This window comes from Echinops telfairi, unplaced genomic scaffold (assembly GCF_000313985.2).
Source record: "Echinops telfairi isolate 266 unplaced genomic scaffold, ASM31398v2 ScPeMD7_443;HRSCAF=831, whole genome shotgun sequence".
Classification (NCBI taxonomy): domain Eukaryota; kingdom Metazoa; phylum Chordata; class Mammalia; order Afrosoricida; family Tenrecidae; genus Echinops; species Echinops telfairi.
In genome coordinates, this window is record NW_022104341.1 from 21,194,286 (window position 1) to 21,217,189 (window position 22,904).

A 22,904-nucleotide genomic window follows, 5' to 3' on the forward strand; every position below is an offset into this window, starting at 1 on the left:
AAGCCATGGTGTTTTCAACCGCCTCAGATGAATGTGAAAGCTAGACCATGAATAAGGAAGACCAAAGGGGAATTGATGCATTGGAATTGGGATGTTGGCAAAGAGTAAAGTAAAATGGACTACAAGAAGAACAAACAAATCTTTCTTGGAAGGGGTGCTGTAGGAATTTTTCTAAGAATCTAGGATGGAGAGACTTCATCGCATTTACTTTGGACAAGTCTCTGGAAAAGGACATCATAATTGGTAAAGTTAAAAACAAAAGACAGTGCCTATAGCAAGGAGCTCAAGCATAGTCATTGCGATGCTGGCTCAGGACTGGACAGTGTTTTGTCCTTCCATACATAGGGTTACCCGGAATCAAAATGGACTCAGTGGTACCTAACAACAAGAACACATCTTCCAAAAGAGCAGTTCATGCAAATACCTATTTAATTATGAGGCAACCTTAAAAATCTTTAAGCCAAATTAAATCTACAATCCTGATTTCCTAAGTGAGTCCTCAATAAAGTCTTCAATAAACCAAGAATAAAAAAATTTTCATGCCGACCCTACCTGCCAATTTATACTTACAAACCCCGCATCTATTCTTTAAGAATTAGCTCAAATTAGTCATTGTTTGTATGAACCATATCCATAAAACACTCGTTGTAATTAAAGTTTTTTTCCTTTCTATTGTTAGTAGCAGTAAAATACAGTACTTCAAAATATATACTATAGAAATAATCTGAGTTCATAACCTCAGTTTTTCTATGTTTAAATTATATGTATTATTTAAGGAAACAACATTAGAAGCTGAAAAAAAGATCCCAGAGAACTCAGTGGCTTAACGCCATAAAATTTCAATCCGTGCAATGCCCAATGGAAATGCTACTGGCCTGCAGGTATCTTCCCTTCTGCTCCTCAGGCATATCCATCTTTACTATCTTATGACTCCACACCTTTATACAGTCTCACAATTCACTTAGCAACTACTGCTCAGAAATAGCTTCCACCACGAATCAGAATCTACTCATTAACAGTGAATCTGGAAGGAAAGCATAAGAAAATAGAGGTCAGCTAGCCCTCTCTGAGTCACTGAGCTAACTGTGTTTCAGGCTCCGCACATGTAAATTGTAGATAACAATACTGCCTACACCATAGGCTGGTCATAAAATTAAATGAAGTAATCCCAAGAAGGTAGAAAATGCAATATAAAAGAATGACAGTATTTTGCCATTATCCCATAATGTATATAAATGAGTTTTAAATTTTACACCACACTAACTTATATCATAGTTATGTATCTATAGACATCCATAGTGTTTTATTTATATATCCCACACGATGGCTTCTACATTTGTTGTCCTGCAAGTAATGCTATTTACTTTTTAGTTAATTAAACTCCTTGTATTAGTAAAACTTAGCTTTCCATTTTGTCTACTTTTCATACTTCATCCTAAATTTTATTCTCATCATAATTCACAAATTTGTGTTACATATAAAATTGGTGGTTCTTGAAACCAAAACCCTGGAAGTATTTTAATTTTATTATGAAACTAGAAATCTGTGGCTTTGCTTCTTAGAAATTAATTCTGGTTTTAGAGAGAGGCTATTATCATGTGGTTTCAGACCACTGATGGCTCACAAGTGCCCTCTGAGTTTGTAGCTTGCAAACTCATCGCTTGTAGTTTGCGGGTTTATAACAAGACACCATCTGTGCTATCATTGCTGCCATGATTTCATAATCTATTTACGATGGTCAATAAAATACAAGTATTACATCAAGGGTGTGCCATTCATGCTACTAATTCTAAAATTCACTTGATTTCTGTGCTAAGCAAAAGGGGGTGGGTGAAGGAGTTCACTGGACTTGTATAGCTGACCTAAGGTTTGGTTGTGGGAGAGCCATTTCTTCAGAGATCTCTGAACCATAAAAGTTAAACTCCCTCAGGACGTTCTCACCCAATCTAATCACAAACTAGAGGTTTGCTGTTGATCAGCCGCATAATTGTCTCCTTGGATTAAAGACAGCATAGACATCAGTCATTAGTAGTAAAGGACAAAAATCAAAACAATTGAGAGTCATCTAAGTCGATTGACATATCACCAAGGTGTCAGTGTAATTTTCACTTCTGTGGGACCTACCCAAGCCACTTCAACTAAATAATATGGTCCTCGTATTATTTATCTCCCGATTTCAATGTAAGCCCCTGTTACTCCAGAAGCCAGCTTGACAATGCATTAACTTTTCCATTAGGAATATTTTTTATGGAGCCCATCGTTATGAATTCATTTGCTATTCACTGTAATAGCACAGATCGTAATGAATTCATTTAGTATTCATGGGGATAACACAAACACCATTTAGTAACTGGTTAATGAACTGAGTGGGGCTCTTTATCCTGCCTGGGTTTTATAGAAACAGTGCTCATTTACTTAAATCATCAACTTCTTGTTCAGCTTCACTTTACACATGCTAGCTTCTTTTTGTTTCCCCAAAGTCCAAGTATAGGAATGGGGCTGAAGCTAGCTATCTCTGGCTAGTGGAAGTCCAACAACACATGTCCATGGTACATAAAGAAGGACTATTATCATGTCAGGAACCATAAATAAGTTTTGACTCTATTATTCCAATAATTAAAAACTACCAAAATAATAATTCTAATAATATTGTGCACCAGACTCTTAGCTAAGCTCAAAGCACTCGGATCATACCTATTTTACAAGCAACCAGCCATTCAACAAACAAATCTTTAAGCTCAAAAAGGCTGGGTTACTCATTCAAATTCACTTGATGAGTACACTAGGAACTTACGCCGTTCGTCACCACGTCAACCGCATGCCAGCTTAGTTCGTGATGTCGTAGCTCTTCTTTATGAAATACTCATCACAGGTGTATCTTAACTAAAGTTTTGTTGTAAATGACCCAAATCCTTCTGGAGGAATTTGGAAAATTAGAACTACTTAATAATCTAGTAAATTATGAAATCAAGAATTAGATGAACCAGCTATAGTCTGTGAGTAATTTGGATTGCAATTATTAATTGTTTTTAGATTAGACACATGAAAAAAATAGCCCAATAAGTTTGTCTAGCGCCCATTTCCACCAGGTAAAATACACTCTCTGGTAAAATAAAAAGAGCAAAGTTAATGCCATGAAGAAAAGTCAATTATGACATGTAATAGTTATCACAATAGATTATTCTTCACAAAAAATACCTGCAAGCCAAATGGAATATTATATGCTAAATTTTGAAACCGTGATAGAAAAATGATGAACAAATATCTCCTTTGTCATAAGTGTGCTCAAGTCTTTAGTCACTTACTTTAGTCACTTTAGAGGAAAACTACAGCGAAATCTGAGAAAGTGCCATCTGTGAGTACGAAGACGTTAGAGGAGAGAGAGAGATGCCCTACGGAAAGGAGTGGCAATTATTTATTAGTGTACACTCCTAGTACTTCTACAGAGGGTATACAATAAGTACTTAAAATAGAACCATCTAAATAAATGGGTTTTTAAACACCTGGACCATAAAAGCCGCTTCAAGGACTATAATGGAGTTTGAATTTGACTCTGAACTTCTAAGAAGTCATGTAAAGCAGGAAAAAGAGTTTCATACAAGAGCTAAACTCCTTAATGTAGTGGACAATGTTCTCAATGATACTCATAAACAACAGTACAACAGGAAGCTTACTGTCTTATGTTTCACAGTATCCATTAGTGAAAGGGATGACGTCCTGACATACCAAAGCACCATCTTTCAGTTAATGACATGTTCCCACATTGTCCTCATCACTAGTATTCAGGGAGTAAAAATGTCTTACCCCACCTCTTAAATTTCAAAAACTTGAAATGAGAAATGCAGAGTTAGACTTATCCCGGAGCACTTCACATGTTGAAATGTGATACTTTCCCACAGTAAAAGGATATTTAAAAATGGACCATTTTTTCCACATTCTCCAGCCCTCCCTTCTGCCACCCCCAAACACACACACACACACACACACACACACACACACACACACCTATCCAAGACATTCATAGCTTCCCATCAAAACCTTTGAATCCTATGAGCCCATAATTTCTCTGTCCTGAACTGACTATTTGGAGGCAAAAGGAACCAAACAAGGCGTGCCAGTACAGATCGAGTCGGCGTCCCTCGGGTCTTTGTAGGAGTTAAAAATCTTGGCAAGTTCCCAGGACAGGGCTTCACTTGAAAGCCACGGGGAAGGGGAAACCTGGGAGAGGGCCTCAACGATTCATGGATAAAATGGAATCGAAAGGCTATCAACATTTTGTTCACACCTCTTTTGAAGCTCTGACAACGTCAAGGCAAGGAAGATAAGTTGAATGACAGAGGCAATGAGGAGAAGTAGGGAGAGAGGAAGAGAAAAATAAAAGAAAGAAAAGAAAAGTGAGAAAGGGACTAAAAGTAAAGGAAACAAAGACAGGGAATGCAAAGGATTAAAAATAGCTTTCTGTTATGGATTGCTTATTCTACAAAAAGGTGTCCTGCTGGCATAGCAGGCTGTGCATTGAGCTGCTAATCTGAAGGTTAGCAGTTCAAACTCACCAGCTACTTTTCAGGAGAAAAATAAGGTTACCAGCTCCCATGAATTTTTTTAAAGTCTCAAAATCCCAAAGGAGCAGTTCTAGTCTGTCCTACAGGTCCTTATGAATTGGAATCACTCGACAACAGAGTTAAGGAGATATCAAATTGTCTACAGATGGGCTTTGGGTCTCCACTCTGCTCCCGACTCCACCTCCCCCACCCCACCCCCAACTAGTTAGCATGGAAATGGTTGGTTGTTTGGGGTCTCCTGATGCCTGATCCCATTGACTCCTTCTGATCACAAGGGTTGGTGTGCTTCTTCCATATGGACTTTGTTGCTTCCCTGCTAGATGGTTTCTTGTTTAACCTTTTAGCCTTGTTAAGCCTTTAAGACACCAGATACTATACTTTGTCATATCCTGACACCATCAATTTCCTTCACCACATTAGCTCAAGCACCCATTTTGTCTTCAGCGATCTACATAAAGTATAATTACACATATAACATTATATTTTATAGATGCTATCTTACTTTTAACCTCTTATTAGCACCTATTAAAAAAAACCCCACACACTCTACTGTGGAGTCCTTTCTTACTGATAGTAACCATATAGGACAGAGTACAACTGCCCCTGTGGGTTTCCACGACTGTAACTCTTTCCAGGAGTAGAAAGCCTCATCTTTCTCTGGCAGGCCAGTGGTTTTGAACTGTTGACCTTGTGGTTAGCAACCCAACACTTAACCCACTGTACCACCAGGACTCCTAGTACCAATTTAGGGATCAAGAAATTAAAACACAAGAAAGTTTAAAAAAAAATTGCCCAAGAGCATGCATGCGGAAAGTATACAGTCAGAACTTTCGTTTTTAGTTTATGCAATTCCAGCTATCCAGTATATCCAGAATGCTTTGAAATACAACACTATACTTACCACAATGAAGTAGGTGAGAAAGAACTTTAAAAGATGAAAAAGAAGAGAAACTTGGGGGCAGAAGAAGAAAGATAAAAGGAAGAGAAGATTAAAGAAAATAAGTGAGAAGAGAGAAATAAAAAGAGAAACTTAATAGAAGTGCAGCCCTTAAAGGAAGTGTCAAGAGCATGCGGGGCAGTGAATCAGGGAATAATCCTTAAGCGCAGCTGTGCCTGCCTTCAGTCATCGTAATTGTGTCTCTTCCTTGTAGAAACAGATAGAGATTTTCATTACCATTGGGTAGTTGATGGCAGATGAAAGGGGAATAGACAGAAGATGCAGAATATGTATAAAAATAAATGTCAGAAAACATTTTTGATAGCTGTCTAGCTTCTTAGCTCAGCATACTTTAGATTCGTCTCTCATTTGAGGCCGACTACCATGTCCTGGTTCCCTTTCTAAAAGTTACCTCTTTGACCCCAAAGATGCCTTAGCTTTTAACACAACACACAACAAATTCTTCTTGATTTTATGAGAAACACTCCACACAAAATGGTTAACATGCAAGCAAGACACAGCAGCCCCTTCTTAAGGTAAACCTGTAATGGAGATAAACAGGCTTTACGGAGGGTGAAAGGAGCGAGAAGCTATCTCCCAGTTTAAGGGGGTGGCATAATTATCTGGTTTGTTTTTCTCTCCATAAAAGTCAGAATTTCTACAGATTTATTGTAGCTCCAGTGCTGAGAGGCTGTCAAAGATTTCCAAAAATAGAAAGAATCTTTCAATGAAATAAAAAAGAACCACTGTGCAACTTTGGGTTTTGAACATCTAAAAGACAGTGAGCAGCATTGATATTTGGCTAGAAAGTTACTATAAAAAATGTGAACTTGAAGCCAAGCTGACCGGCTTGGAACGGCTCCGCCTTGGTGAGTCAATGCGGTGATGAGGGTGAGACAGCAACAAAGCCTTCACAGTAGAATTGCACACCTTCTGGGCCATCCATTTTGGGGGTACAGAAAATATTTTCCCCCTCAAAAAAAAATGAATCTCCTGCAGAGAAAGCTGAGGCGGCAGCAGTGACATACCTTGGTCAATGTTCCAGTCGAGTTACTCTCGACCTGACGCCTTCCTGTAGTGGCTAGGTGAGGTCTTGTCGGTGCCAATTCATCCGCACCCTGCGCACCACAGAAAGAAACACTTCCCGTGCCGTGCCATTGTCCCAGCTGTTCTTCTGTTTGAGCCCCTTGTTGCAGCCACTCTGCAAACCATCGTGTCAAGGGTCCTCCTCTTTTTCGCTGTCATACTGCTTTACCAAGCACGCCATCCCTTTCCAGGACTGGTCTCCACTGACAACAGGTCCAAAGTACTCAAGACAAAGTCTCACCGTCCTCGCTTCCAAGGAGCATTCTGGTCATACTTCTTCCAAAACAGATTTGTTTGTTCTTTTGACGGTCTACGGTACTTTCAATATTATTTACCAGCACCGTAATTCAAATAATTCGTTGATTCTTCTTTGATATTCTCTATTCAATATCCAATCATAACATGCATATGAGGCAATTGAAAATACCACAGCTTGAGTCAGGCACGCCTCAACCCTCACGGTGACAGCCTCGCTTTTAAACCCATTTTACTTTTTAGTGTATGAGAGGGAAATGTATATCAAGAAGTCATTTTTATTGTATTTTTATTGGGATATACTTCACATATCATACAATTTAATAGCGTAATTGTATTAAGAAGATGTGTTCAATCATCACCATGATCAATTTCAGTATATTTTTTGTACCCATTGTCCTTAGCTCCCTATATCCCTATAACTCGCCCCTGCCATGCCCCTCAGCAATTATCAATCCAGATACACCCTAAATAGATCTACTTATCTTGGGCTGAAGACATAGAAAATCATGCATGATATAAACAGGAATTAAAAACCAAATCAATTGAACAAACAAGCAAACAATAATTCGAGAAAACATAGAAAAACCTCATTGCAAAAGAAAGCATAAGATATAAAAAACAGAAGCAACGTTTAAATGGGCCAAAAGTGAAATCAAATGATAAGATGTGACATTTTAACCTAATTACATCTGTCATAATCAGCTTTATAATGCTCTCAATTTGATGGAAAGGCCATTCACATTCCTCTACTACGATCAGAGCGGACTCACAAATGGATTTGGGCCTTCCACTGTCTTTCCTAGTCTTCTGCAAACCTGGTCTTCACAATGTAACCTCTTTCAGATTTGGATTTTGTTGTTTCCAATCCTCGGACCACCCAGGCTGGTGTGCTTCTTCCATGTGCACTTGGTTGAAACCTCATTTATATGAGTGTTTGTTTTAAGACAAGCCACACGCTATTCTGTATGATAACTTCGCACCATCGCCTTTCTTCTCCACACTTTGCTATTGTCCCCATGTCTTCAGTGATCTCTTCTTGAAGGGGGGTATGCAATAGGGTTAAGTCATAAGAGCCAATTGGTCTTAGATTGGGACTAGAAGTAAATGCAAGCCCCAAATCCATGGGCATATCGATGGTTTATCTCTATTTCTGGTTTACTTAGAGGCATCACCCATTTTATGATAAAGAATATGATAAACCCTCCTTCTGGGGCATGTTGGTGGTGGTGTGAGGTGCCATCAAGGGTTCTAACCTCTAGTGACCCTATGCCAACCGAACGACGCCAGGCCCAGTGCTGCATCATCCTCACAATTGTAACTAGGCGTGAGCCAAGTTTTATAGTCACGGTGTCTATCCATTGCATGCAGGGCCTCCCTTTTTTTATGCCACCTCCACTTGATCACAAATGATGTCTTTCTCCAGGGACTGATCTATCCTTACAACATATCCAAAGTGTGTAAAACCAAGTCTTACCACCTTTACCTCTAACTGTCCGAATTTCTTCCAGAACAGGCTTGCTTATTCTTTCAGCAGTTCCTGGTACTTTCAATACTCTTCATCAGCACCATTCAAATCCATCGATTCTTCTTATGTCTCCCTTATTCACTGTCCAACTTTCACACACGTATGAGACCATAAAAAATACCATGGCCTGGGTCAGGCACAGCTGAGCCCTCCAACTGCCTTCCTTGTTTTTTTCCCACTCTAAAAGAGGTATTGTGTAACACACTTACCTAGCACAATGTGTCTTTTGATCTCTTGACTGTTGCTTCCATAAGCATTGATTGTGGATCTAAACAAGACACAATCCTTGGCAACGTCAATCTTTTCATACCTGTCACTATAAGGATTGTGATCTTTCATGCACTGAGTTGTAATCCATATTTTCTGTTGAATATTTTTTTCTTCATCGCCAAGTGCCTCCTCTCGTTCAAAAAGGAAGGTTGTGTTGTCTGCTGTGTTAGTCTGGGTTGAGCAGAGAAACAAATCCATAGACACTCATATTTATTTATATCAAGGAGTAATTGTATATTATGAAGAAAACCCAGTTCGAGTTCATAAGTCCGATATTATCCCATATGTCAGATGCCAGTCTATAAATTCCTCTACAGATTCATGCAACACATGCAATGACACCAAGTGCAGGAAGGTCACAGGCCAGTGGGTGGAAAGTCTTGTAGATCCAGTGGTGATGGAAGATCTGAGCACTGGTGTGGGTCTCCTCAGGGCTCCTTCAGCTCCAGGACTCTGGGTTCCATCAGGATAGCTCCATGTGGCTTGTCAGCAGGAAGACAAAGCAGAGAGAGTGTGTGTCCCACCTCCAGGGAGGAAGACAGGAATTCCCAGAATCCTCAGAAGGCCATGCCCACACAGAGGCTTCATTGGCTTGACCTGATTAACAGGAGTTTATAAAACTGCCACATCTGCATATCAAAAATTGGCAATAAGCCTTCCTCAATCCTGGTGCTGCATACTTCTTCCTCTAATCTAGCTTCTCTGCTGATTTGTGCAGGATACAGATTGAATGAATATAGTGAGAGGATACAACCCGGACACACACCTTTGCTGATCTTAAACCAGGAAATATTCCCATGTTCTTTATCCATAGTTTGTTATGATCCACACAGTCAAATGTCTTGGCATAGTCAATGAAACACAAGTAAATATCTTTCTGAGCAGGAATATTGTCTTCTGGATTTGGTGGGCCAGGATGTGTTCCACTTTCTCTCCTTCCCTCTTCCTTTGCTCTTGTGTGCTCTAGCCAAATGTGCTCCTCTCCCAGAGCTGTAGCTTCAGTGCTGTCCTCTAAAGTGCATTCTTCTGGTGTGTGTATGTGGGGGTGGTGGTGGGGGATCCCCATTAGTTGGGATTGGAGCTGGCCCCACAGAACTATCTATTGATTCCTTACTTCATGCCAGTATGTTGTATTCACGTCTTGCGCACCAGGTTGAAGTCTGGTCCCTCTCTTCCTCTCCTGTGGAGATATGAACAATACCCTCCCCTGGGGTGGGATAGTGACCTGTTCCCCCACTACCCGTATCTTTTTCTTTCTTTCTTTCTTTTTACTCTTTCTTTTCCCGTTCTTTTAAGTTGGCTGCCCTATGTATCCCTGGATTGGGTCTGGTCCCTGCCATAGAACCTGGACCTCACCCCAGGAATGTGTGTGTACAATAGCTTTTCCCCTGGGCCCCTTTTGCATTTTTAAGCTTACCTCAGCGGACTCATGTTGTACTTGTCCTTTTGTGCTTGGCTTGCTTCTCTTAGCATAATGATAATCACAACATATGTACAAATGTGCTTGACACAATGGATGTATATATGGATGGTGATAAGAGCTGTAGGTCTCAATAAAATTATTTAATAAAAACATTAAAAATAAATATTTTTTTTATATTCTCTGCTTTGAGCCAATATCCAATTGATATCAGCAATGTTATACCTGATGATACTTTTTTTTCTGAATCCAGCCTGAATCTCTGGCAGCTCCCTGTCAATATACTGCCACAATTGTTGTGGGATTATCTTTAGCAACATTTTACTTGCATATGATAGCAATGACATTGTTCTATAATATGATGTTGTTCTATGATATCAATGATAATGTTCTAACATTCTGTTGGGTCACCTTTCTTTGTAATGGGTACCCTATAGATCTCTTTCAGACAGTTGGCCAAGGGCTGCCTTCCCAATTTCCTAGCATAGACTAGTAAGTACTCCCAGTGTTCATCAACTTGTTGGAACATTGCATTGGTGTTCCATTGATTCCTGGAGCGTTGCTTTTAGCTAATGGTTTTAGTGCAGCTTGAACTTATTCCTTTAGTACCGTTGACTCTTGCTCATATCTTACCTCTAGATGATTGAAGGTCGACATTATTTTTCATATAATGACTCAGTGTATTCTTCCCATCTTTTCTATGCTTCTTGCATCATTCAATATTTTGCCCATAGAAGCTTCCAAGAGTAGAAATCAAGACTTGATATTTTTGCTTGAGTTTTTGTCATTTCACATATGCTGAGTGTGTTCTCCCTTTTGATTTTCTACTTCTAAGTCTGCACATTTCACTATAATATTTTACCTTGTCTTCTTGAGTTGTCCTTTGAAGTTTCCTGTTCAGCTTTTTGACTTCTTCCTTTCTTCCATTTGTCTTAGCAACTCTCTGATTAAAAGAAAATTTCAGTCTTCTGTGACACACACTTTGATTTTTTTCTTTCTGTCCTGTCTTTTTAATGACCTTTTGCTCTCTTTATATATGATATTCTTGATGTCATTCCAAAGTTCATTAGGTCTTCTGTCATTAATGTGCAGCACATCAAATATGTTCTTGAAATATTCTCAAAGTTCAATGGTGTATACTTGACATCTTATTTTTGATTCTCATGGACTAGTTTAATTATTTTCAGCTTTAACCTAAATTTACATACAAGCAATTGGTGGTATATTTCGCAATCAGCATCTGGCATAGTTTTAGTTGCTGATATTGAGCTTCTAAATAATATCTCCCTGAAAATATTGTTAATTTGATTTCTGTGTATTCCACTTTAAGTTCACATGTATAGTTGCCATGTTTTGTTGGGGGAAAAAGATATTTTCAATGAAGAAATCGTTGGTCTTACAAAATTCTTTCATGTGACCTCTAGCTTTGTTTCTATGAATAAGGACATACTTTCCAACTGCTCTACCTTCCTCTTTGTTTCCAATCTTTGCATTCCAATTGCCATGATTATCAATGCCTCTTTATTGCATCTTTAATCAATTTCAGATTCAAGATGTTGGTAAAACTCTTCAATCTGCAACACTAGCTTTAGTGCTGGATGCATACATTTGAATAATAATAGTAATGATTGAATTTCCTCATATAAAAATAGAAGTAATATTATGATATAATAATTATATTTTTATTATTAATATAATTATATTATATTAATATAATTATATTATAATTATTATATCGTAATATTGTACTACAAAATAGATATTGAAATTTTCTTTTTTGATGATGAATACAACCCCATTTCTCTTGAATTGTCAATCCTAGTAGAGTAAACCATATTGTTTTTCTGATTCAAAATGGCCAATACCAGTCAATGTCAGCTCATTAATACCTAAGGTTCCATTTCATTTTTAACTACTTCCACTTTTTCTAGATTCATATGTCATACATAGAAAATTCTGATTTGTGATTTCTATTTTCAGCTTTTTCTTCTCATGTTGAGTGGTGCCCCGTTAGCTAATGGCTTTACCAGAGACTATACTCTACCCGTGTCATTATGGTCAACTCTACTTTGTAAAGACATCTCTTCATCATTTTATTTTTAGTGCTTTCCAACCCAATGGGCTCATCATCTGGCCCTATATCTGATAATACTCCGCTTCTATTCATTAGGCTTTTAGTAGATGACAATATTTAGTGCTGTCCATAAAGTCTTCAGTGTCTAATTTCTTCAAAATTGACAATCTATTCCTTTTTCACAGTTTGTTTTCAATCTGGAAACTCTCCTAAAACTTACTCACTTTGGGTGACCCTGTTGGTATTTGAGATACTAGTGAGCTACCTGCCAGCCTCACAGTCACACTCAAGCCACTCTTGTACGACAAGCTGACAGACACTTTCCTAATCACTGACTCTCGTTGTCCCAGCCCTGCTGTGTAAGCATCGTGCATCACTCCGTTGCTATTGTTTTCAATTGTTGTTAACTACCATTGAGTTGGGGTCTGACTCATGTAAAACTGCTGGAAATCTAATTAAGTGGCTGCCACTGGGACTGATAAGAGCCTGACTACATAACATGGTAGGTCAAGAGCGAGCATCAAATACTGAAAAGATATACATCGTCTTTTCTAAGGAAGAAAGTTCACTTGATTAGAGTTACAATTTGGTTACACAGTAAAGCCATGATTTTCCTATATGTTCATTTTTAGCCAAGCTATGGAGCTTAAAATTACCTTTATCCATGGAACTTGGTCTTTGTCCTTCATTCCTAAGACACAATTTTAAAAACCTTAAAAAATTCCTCAGTGATTGAAGTACCTCTGATGAGACCACCAGACCACACCTAAGGGTTTATTCTGATGAAATGAAACCCAACTCAGGGTGAGCCCAGAGGGCCACCTATTGTTGAAATATCAATTAATCTGAGGGATAGTGGGTATGATTCAATCAATGATGTCAATCATACTGAAGTACCAACAAAGGCCAGAAACTCCAAGGGCTTTCTGCTTGATACAAGACCTTGAGATAATGAAAAAAGGATGTGTCTCTATCGAGACATGGAAATTCTGAATTATAATCTGTGGTAGTCCAGGTTGATTAGAGAAACACATCCCAAGAGACTCATGTGTATAAGAAAGAACTTTATATCAAAGAGTAATTGTATATTAAGAAAACATCCCAGCCCATCCCAGTTCAAGTCCATAAGTCCAATAGTAGCCCATTTGTCTGATACCAGTCTATATATTCCTCTTAAGACTGGTGCAACACATGCAATGATGCCAAATGCAGGGAGGTCACAGGTCAGTGGGTGGAAAGTCTTATGGATCCAGTGGTGGTGGATGATCTGAGCACTGGCATGGGTCTCTACGTGACTCCTCTAGCTCCAGGGCTATAGCTCCATCAGCATAACTCCATGTGTCATGTCAGCAGGAAGATGAAGCAGAGGGAGTGGGGGTCTGGCCCCCAGGGAGCTATTTATTTCCATAGCACCTCCAAATGAGGTCATCAAGCTGTGACCTGATTCACAGGCTAAATTCTACCCATTTACTCTTAATAGGCTCAAGTTGACACCAAAATATGTAACTACCACAGAATCTCTCCTGGATCTTGTCCTATATAGCTGTTCATTTGCATTCTTTTTTTGCTGCAATAAATTTGGAATTGTAAATTACAGGGGTTTCTGGAAGGTTTGAAAGTTTTTATAGTGCATTATAAAACTGAATGGAGTAACAGGAACCAATAAGTTAGAGATAAGTGATGCTGGGAACTACTAAGTATTGTTGCGTATACTGAAATGGTAGAGAAACACCACATTTGCAGCTTGCTGATTGGAAGTAAAGGAGCCCTGTGATACAGTGGGCTCCTCATGGACCTTAGATAAAGCATGACAAGCATGACACAATATTAGTCTCCTTGCTTCCATAAAGAATTACCACCTCTGAAACCCAAAAGGAAATTTCTACTCTGTCCTAAAGGGTTGCTATGAGTCAGAATCAATTCGATGGCAGTAAGTTTGCTTTGGGATTTTGTTTTGTTTTTGAGTTTGAAAATGAGGGCGCCATTAGGACTCCCAAGTTTGCAGGTCACTTGTGTTTACCTGTTGGGTGCACTTCAGTTTAAGCACTTACTCCACTGTGGAATCTGATTAACTCCAGGTGGTGAGGTTCAAAAGAAAAAAATGCTGCATGTACATCTGGTGCCAAAGCAAAAATGAAAAAAATCATTATCAGTCAATTTGCTTAAGGATATACAATTTATATATATGAAACCTCAGTTGTATATGTTATATAGTTTTATAGGACTACTGTAACAAAACAGAACTTTGCTGACTTAAAACAACAGAAATCTATTCTCTCACCACCCTGGAACCAGAAGTCTGAAATCAAAATGGAACAGGGGGTGGATCCTTCTGGAGAATCAGAAGGAGAATCTGTTCCATGCCTCTCTCCTAACTTCTTGTGGTTTCCAACACTCTTTGGAGAACTCTGATTTGCAGTAGCATAACTTCAACGTCTGGCTCATCGTCCTATGACTTTCTTCCTAAATGCCTCTGTTTTATAATAAGGGCACAAACCAGGAAATTATACTTTAATATCGCTTGACCACTTCTTAATTAATTGCATCTGTGAAGGTCCTATTTCCAAATAAAATAATATTCTGAGATTCTGAAAAGATACGAATTCTGGGGAGACCCTAATCAGCCCAGTATAATATACATCTGATATTCGTCCTTAATGGTCATATTGAACTCATCAGTAAGAAACAGCTCTACTATGTCTGAACTCAGCATATGATCTTTTAATTTGAAGAATAACAAGGGATTGTTACAGAGTTTATACACAACTCCTTTTCTGACCTGAGCAATGAGGCTTCCCATTTCACAGCTATAGACTGTCATGTGTGCTGTGCCTCTTCATCTATTAAGTAGTTGTAACATATGATTATCACCGGCTCAACAGATTTGGGATTGAAGGAACCCTTTGGGATGAGATGAAATGATAGCACATTATTCTGTTAAGGGCCCATTTGTCATTTGACATTTGCCCCTGACATCTGGTAGTAGCAAGATTTCATATAACATTTCCAAGCATGACACTTGTCCAGTCCTTCCTTGTGATCTCCACGGACAATCTCACGTCTGGCTGAGAGGCTTCAAACATTAAGATTTTCAAAGCTAAGTCTGAGAAATCCAACATTCCTCATCTTGTTCTATCTCCCATCATATCATCGATCTCACTTTCCCTTTCATTAGTTATATCCCAGAGGCTATATACAGTAAGTAATCTGATGGATTCCACGGGGAAAAAATAAAAAGCCAGTATTTTTTCCCAATATCACAGCCTTATAGCTCAGAACCTGCCCTGCATAACCAGTTCTTTGGCCAAAGTGAGAACTTGACTATTGAAACATAAATTTACTTTTTTGGTCCAATTTTGGTTAAGAATATGAGGGGCAGATTGTTCATACACAAATGAGTGGCTAGTTAATGTAAGAATTCACTAATAATTTATTACTAATAAATTAGTGTTTTCCTCGTTTTTTTCAAAGAAAATGTCCTATAACTTGGTATGAAGCTGAAAAAATGTGAAGCAACACATTACAATCCATCTTAGATTAATGTAAAGCAAAATACTGACTTTGGGAGTTGTCTCTAAAAGTGTGTTCTTAGGATGAAATCTATTACTCATTTCAATATGACCGTTTTCAATGCATGTATGTACGGCAGAAAACATAAGAGCGATGCTAGGAACAGAGCAATTTTTCTATGCTAACATGGCTAAATCACTACTGTCCATCAATAGTTCACACAACATTTAGCCTGACCTCTTTCCTGTGTAGGTAATTATCAGGAATAAGATATACCTGTATCAGTTAACAGTTTTAAATTACTTCTATGTGATAATTTATGTTAACAGCATAATAGCATCACAATGATGGATAATATGTACCAACATTTACAAATTGGTAGCAATGCATTTCAACTGCAATTCTCTTCCTAACTCTCATCAGCAGAAAAATCAAATTAACAGTGAGACCATTCATTATCAAATTATTCTAATAGGTGGAGCCTTTGCTTGAACACCTTGTCATCTCAAGACTTATCCTAGGATTCCAGGTGTAGCAAAGCAAGCAGGAGAGTCAACAAAACCATGCACAATGGTTGCTAATGATTGCTGTGTGATAAAAGAGGAAAATAATCAGGAGTCGTAGAATGGACTTCCAAAGACTGACTGTTTGGTGAAGGCCAAAAAGTGACGACTGTTGAACTAAGTCTGGATCGAAAGGGACTGTGTAATACAGAGTGATGCAGAATGGGTGAAAGCAAACGAACCACAGAGCAAAGGTAAGGCTGGCCCACAGGTGTCCAAGGGTGGAGTTTTACTGCTCCCTCATTCCATTAGGCCCTTCTGGGAGCCAGACACTCAAGATCACCTCATACACCTCTAATGGCTCAGCACTCAAAAGTGACCCCCGGCTTTCCCCCTGTCATTCTAAGGCAGGACCAAATCTAACAGAGGTAAATCAAAGCCTTCTGTTCCAAGTAATCCCCAGAAAGGCCCAGAGCAAAGGTCCCCTGCATGGAAGAGTGCTTCCCAAATTCCCTCTGATAGGAGGACACAGCAATCCCTGTAGGTGTATCACCACGCGCTGTAACTACGTGCTCGTTGGCCGTCCTTTGCAGCGCAGCCCATCTCCAGCTTCGGGAAGGCTCGCACTGCTGGTGGTGGTGGTGCCCACTGAGTTCATTCCGACAAGTGGTGAGGCCGTGTGTGCAAGCCGACGGCTGCACGGGATCTGCAGAGCTGGGACCTTTCAGAAGGAGATGGTCAGGCCCGGCTGCTGAGGCACCCCTAAGGTGTGTTCAAATGGCCAATCCTTCTGTTAATAGCTGGACAGGCAGCCATTTGTGTCACCTGTGTACTCTGCTTAAAACTGTGGAGGGTCCCAAATCTGTGGAAAGTCTGTACTATACCACCACTGTCATCTTTATGTGCACGCCTCCATTTGCAATTTGGAGCTTCTTCATGTGTGCTCAATACTTGTTTTATATTCAGAATCAGTTTTGGGAAGGGGATAAATTGTATAAGTACACGAGATTTTGAATTAACAAATCCTAAAGGCTATTATTGATACAGGAAATTAATGCATCATAATCCAGAGATTCCTTACTTTTCTTTATTTGATCTACATTGGAAAGTTTCCTTATTCCTTGTCTTACAAAAAAAATTATTTTTTTAAGCTGCCTTTAAGGGCCTAAGCAGCCCCATTGTCAAAAGCACTACTTCTGGAATCAGAGAGCCTGGATGCCTGGAACTCTTTACTCTGTACCTGGAATATTGGGGCAATTACTGAAGCTTTAGTGGAATCTGAAAAAATTGCGTGAAAACTATGCTGAACTCATCTGAACATGGAGGAAACAGCATGAGGCCTTTGTAAGCATTTCTGTGTTGATTAAATAACACAACAGAGATAATGCACTTCGAATAGTGCCTTGAACATACACACTCTCACTGCCAGGGAGGCGGTGCTGACTCATAGAACCCCTGTGGGTTTCTGACACTCTAACTGTGCGCTGGAGCAGAAAGCCACTCTTTCTCCTTCCTATAGATAGTGAGTACTCAATAAATCCTAACTGACGTGTCCCACTAACAAAGACATAATATAACCACAAGTAAAAGAGGTACTTAAATATTTCAAACCACAGCTGCGCTGTAAATAATTATTGGACTGCCTTGCCCATCAGGGCTTACAGATACAACCAAACCTAAGGTCCAGGGTTAGAAGCAAAGCATCAACTCATCTCTTTCCTCTATTTGGTGCCCCAAACTGGAGCCACTTGGAATCCAACCTGCAATTCTTGGGAGCCTTCATTGGATAGCTTTCTCTCCATGAGTTATCACGGTATTCCGAATTAAACCAACACCTAGCAGCAACAAAAGACTAGGACGACTAACTCTATCATCCTCTGAAGAAACCTTCGGTCAGTGGACTGAGTTCATTCTTGGCAGACTGTAAAGCACTGTAACGTATCGAGTAAGTACCGTGTTGTGCCCAGATCACACCCGAGTGGGAGCCTCACCATGCATTATCATGATATACATAATACCTACAACCAAAATCCTTTAGAATTCAGTTGGGAGATTTTGGAGGACAATATAGGTCCTGAAGCCAGTGAGGATCCATTTTTAAAGCATTATTCCTGTTGAGAAAAAGGTAATGTGGTTTTTATACAATAGGGGCAATGCTGTGAGCTCTGCAAGCTTCCCTCATTTATTGCTCTAATCAGCAATCCAGTGTACACAAGACCAGATTTTAAACGAAAGAATATTCCTCGGAGCCAGTGCTGTTACCTGGGAAATTGTTACTAGAATTGAGGAAAGACATTTGGTTTTCAAATGCTTGGGTTTGGTGGTCTCAGAGCCTCAAGCAGGACAATTAGCCTTTCTACGAGTTTAAGAGGAAGCTTATTCCAGTCACCAAGCATAGGAAGGAGGCAGATTTTGTGTTTGCACCACGTTTCTTTCTGTCGGTTGGACTTTGGACAGGTTTGGAGAAAACAAACCCTATATTAAAAAGCCAGGAAAAAAAAAAAAGCCAGGGTAGAACTATAAGGTGGCACACCAGACTTGCCTATGATGCCGCATGTGGTTATTGACAGCCTCGTCCAAACGCCACGCATTCACTTGCGCAGCTAAGAGGGAGATGCTGCATCAATCTGAGGACCTGTGTTGTTTGGAATTGCAGTTACTGTGATATAATTAGTTAACCCATTCTGAATCCCAATGGGATTCTGAATCCCAGTAGGAAGACAAACCAAAGGAATGGGACAAAAAGAAAATATCTCACTTCGTATTCAGACACAATGCTTGCCATTGACAAGGTTTTGTTATGAGGAAGCTCCAGCCATGGCATCCTCCTGACACTGGCATGCCGCCAGCTGGCGTATCTGTGGGCCACACTGAGGACCAGGGAAAGCCATGTGGGTGGTTGTCAACATCAGAAAGAAGAAACACAGAGGGAGGGAAATGCACTGAGAGATACAACATTGGCTGTCAGGCACTTTCATTTCTACCCAGTCGGCGCAGATATTCTGAGATACTGGGAGCCACACCGTACACAGCCCAGGAGAATAATGAGGCGAGTTTTAAAGGTGACAACGTGCTTGTACTACATATACAGACTTTGAACTGAGAGTTAAACCTCTGTGACCCAGGAACTGATGTAGTCAGGATGAGCTGACTTTCACACAAGACAGGTATTGAGATGTCCGGTTTTAGTTTATTTTTGATGGATCAGGGCCGCCTGAAGGAGCCCAAGTGCACAGCAAGAAAATGGGACAGCGTGGTCTTCTTTCCAGGTGGATTTCACACGTATTCATGTGGCACAGCACACAGGTGTTATCATCATCTCATATCAGAAAACACACCCATGAGTTATATCCAAATATTAGGATATTTTATGGCGCTAATTGGACTTCGGAACCACCTGCTGATAATACAGCTTTAAGTAAACCTGAGTTTGAGGCCAGGCATGCTGTCTGTCAGCGGACGGTTTAAGAGCATTTCTATTTGGTTCACTTTCATTGTTTTTGACAGGAGAATAAATATAAAACATAAGAGCTGGTATTTATGACTTTCCAGGAAATGCAGGTACAATTCTAGTTTCGTTATTTGTTTTATCTAATTTAGTCCCTGAAGCAGCCCTATGAGGTAGGTAACCTTGTTATCCTCACTGTTGTAGTTCTCTTTTAGAGAAAGAACTTTAAGGCAGCAGGGGGCCCTGATTACAAAGTATGTTCTGCTACTGCTAAAATTCGACTTCAACGCCTGGGCTTTATTCAGTTTCTTACATGGCCTGCCATGTGTCCCATGGCATCACAAGTGTCTGAACTAAAGTTCATGTAAAGCAATGAAAACAGTGACCCAGTACCTCAGGTGTTTAGTGCTGTGGTTAGTTGACCTTGAATTGGCTCATGGTAACCTTATGTACAACCATATGAAAATGCACCCAGTCTGACACGATCTTCAAGTTTGAGTTCATTGCTGGTGTCATTATGCAGCACCTTCCCACCAAGGGGAGTCATTTTCTAGCCTTAGATCAGACACAATTCTATTGTGATTCATAGGTTTTCATGGGCTATTTTTCAGAAAGAACTCAGCCGGCCTTCTTTCCTAGTCTCTCTCGGGCTAGAACCTGCACTCTAACCTTGCTCACCAAAGTGGCCCTGCTGCTTTGTGAAATGCTGCATCTTGCAAACTACCACAGGAAGACAAACAGAGAGAAGGATGGTGGAAATCAATGTTTGCTTTTACTATTATCATAATTATTGTCATTGCCACCATTATCATGATTAACTTTTCACCCTTACTTTGCTGGGCTTCTTTGAGAAGTATAATGCATATATTGCAAGGACAAGATAGGATCCACAGAATCAGTTGTTTGAAATGAGGGAACTTGACAAAGGAACTGTTGACACCTCAAGAGAGTGAACTTTTATGTGACACCAGTAATACAAGGAAGATTGGTTTAAATGCAGCTGCTTAGGAAGATGACAACTGTTCCCAGTGACCTGAAACAGAGCATTCACTTCCACGGTCATGCCTGAACACACTTAGTGAAGACAGATGTGTAAAGAAAAGGCAAATATGAAAGTACAAATGGAAGGAGGGAAATGTAAGATACACGCCTTCAATATCTCCTCATAATAAAGCACCGACACAGCGAAAACCCTAACAGACAGACAGATTTGAGATATCTCAAAGATGTTATATATGAAGGTAAAATGGTTGAAAGCGTTGGAGGAATGTATTAGATTCTGTTAGTGTTCAGTCAGAGGCAAAGGCTCTGAATGCCTTCCCTTCTCATGCCTCTCTTACTGAAACCTGACATTACCAAAGGACTCTCCTGTGGACTCCCACCTGACCATAGTGCCCTCACTTCCTCTTCCATGAACTACAAGAGGTGTGTGGGCACCCTATCTTGCTCCCCTCATTAGTTGGCAGCTAGGTACTGTCTATGAATTTCATTCACAGAACCAACACGCACCTGTCATCCAAGTCCACCTCTTGCATTACATCTCCTTAGGCTTATGTTCCAGAAAAATAAGAATCATTTAGGCTTTAATCCTCTGGCCTCAACTATTCTTTCATACCCCTACAATACTGGAAGCACTCATGGACTCAAATTCCAAAATTATTTGGGTGTTTTTAATTGTTTCTTCCAATGGAGAGGCAGGAAGTCCTCTTCATTCTAACTCAGCAAAATACTGGCTCAAATTGGGTCTTCCATGTCCCAACTCCACCCCTGTAAGTACTTTCAACCCTGGAGAATCCCATTGGCCTGAAAGGGTAAGGGTGATGGTTGATCTCAAAGTCAGAGTCCGAAACCCACCTGCTATTCTGTGGAAGAATCATGAAGTGATCTGTTCCTATAAAGATTTATAATCTCTAAAACCCTAACAATGGGTCACTATGAGTAGAAATTGACCCAATGACAGTGGATATTCTGGGAGTGGGGGGGGGCGAGTTGTTCCTTTCACTCCACTCCAGGAGCCCTGCTTGAGTAGTGGTTACTCATTGGACAGCTAACCATAAGGTCGGCAGTTTGATACCATCAACCCCTGCACAGGAGAAAGTTGAGGCTTTCTACTCCCATAAAGAGTTACAGTCTCAGAAACCCACAAGAGTAGATGGCAGTGAGTTGTTTTCTTTTTGGGGGGTGGGGAGTAGGGAGAGGAGCTTCACTCCAGGGTAGAAGCCCTCAACATCTTTCTGGGAGAAGTCTCCTTCAAAAAGAGGGGTCATTTCTAAGTAACATAACAAATATCATCAAAGACAGCTGCTGCCAAGTGGATTCTAACTTATTGTGACCCGAGTATGTCACAAGACTTTCTTCGTCTTTGGCATGTGGATGCAATGAGAATTTATAGAATTCTGTAAACCTTAACAGAGCAGATTATAGTCTTACATTCAAAATCATATACATTTTTATTCAGTTCATTTGTCACAAGGTGCTCCTTGTACCATCACTTATCCCCTCCACCTCCCTGTGTCCTATTTCTCTTTCTTTCCTAACCCTCTGCATTTGTTCTTAGGAAAATGCTACCCTTTTGACCTTAACTGGTTGATTATTCTAATGCAGAGGTGAATTCAGTCTTGGACCTGAAGAGTAAGGAGCATAAGAGCCATAGTCTTAGGGGTTCCACCAGTCTCTATCCAACCAGTAAGGCTGGTCTTTTTGTGACTTGGAGTTTTGATCCACATTCTTCTCCCTCTCTATCCAGGACCTTCTGGATAGATCCTTTTCCAAGCAGTTGGTAGAGATAGCCTGGCACCATCTAGTTCTTCTGGTCTCAAGGTCTTCAAGACAAGTTTGCATGATGGATGAGTCAATTGGACCATTTATTTCCAAGTGACTTTTGATTTTCATTACTCCCCTTTTCTTTAGATGTGGAGGTATCTGTAAGGACCATGCAGATAGCTGCTCATGAGCTTCTAAGATGCCAGTTCCTTCTCACCGAATTCGGATGGAGAATACTGGTTTATTGAACTATGTTATGTCATTTGGCCTCGGCGTTCCCAGAGACAATGGACCTGCTCCTCTAGACACAGTGATGCATTTCCCCAAGGTGGCTGGTTACATCTAAGAGGTTTTTATAACTTTGTTCCTGGTCTGTTCCACAGCATTCAGTTCTATAGGATTTTCAATGGATATTTTCTCAGAAGTAAAGGACCAAGTCTTTCTTCAGAGGGGTACCTCTGAGAGAACTTGAAGCTCTAAAGTTTTAGTTGGTAGCCAGTCATGTTAGCCATTTACATTAACTAAAGACAAATATAATAATAAGAAAA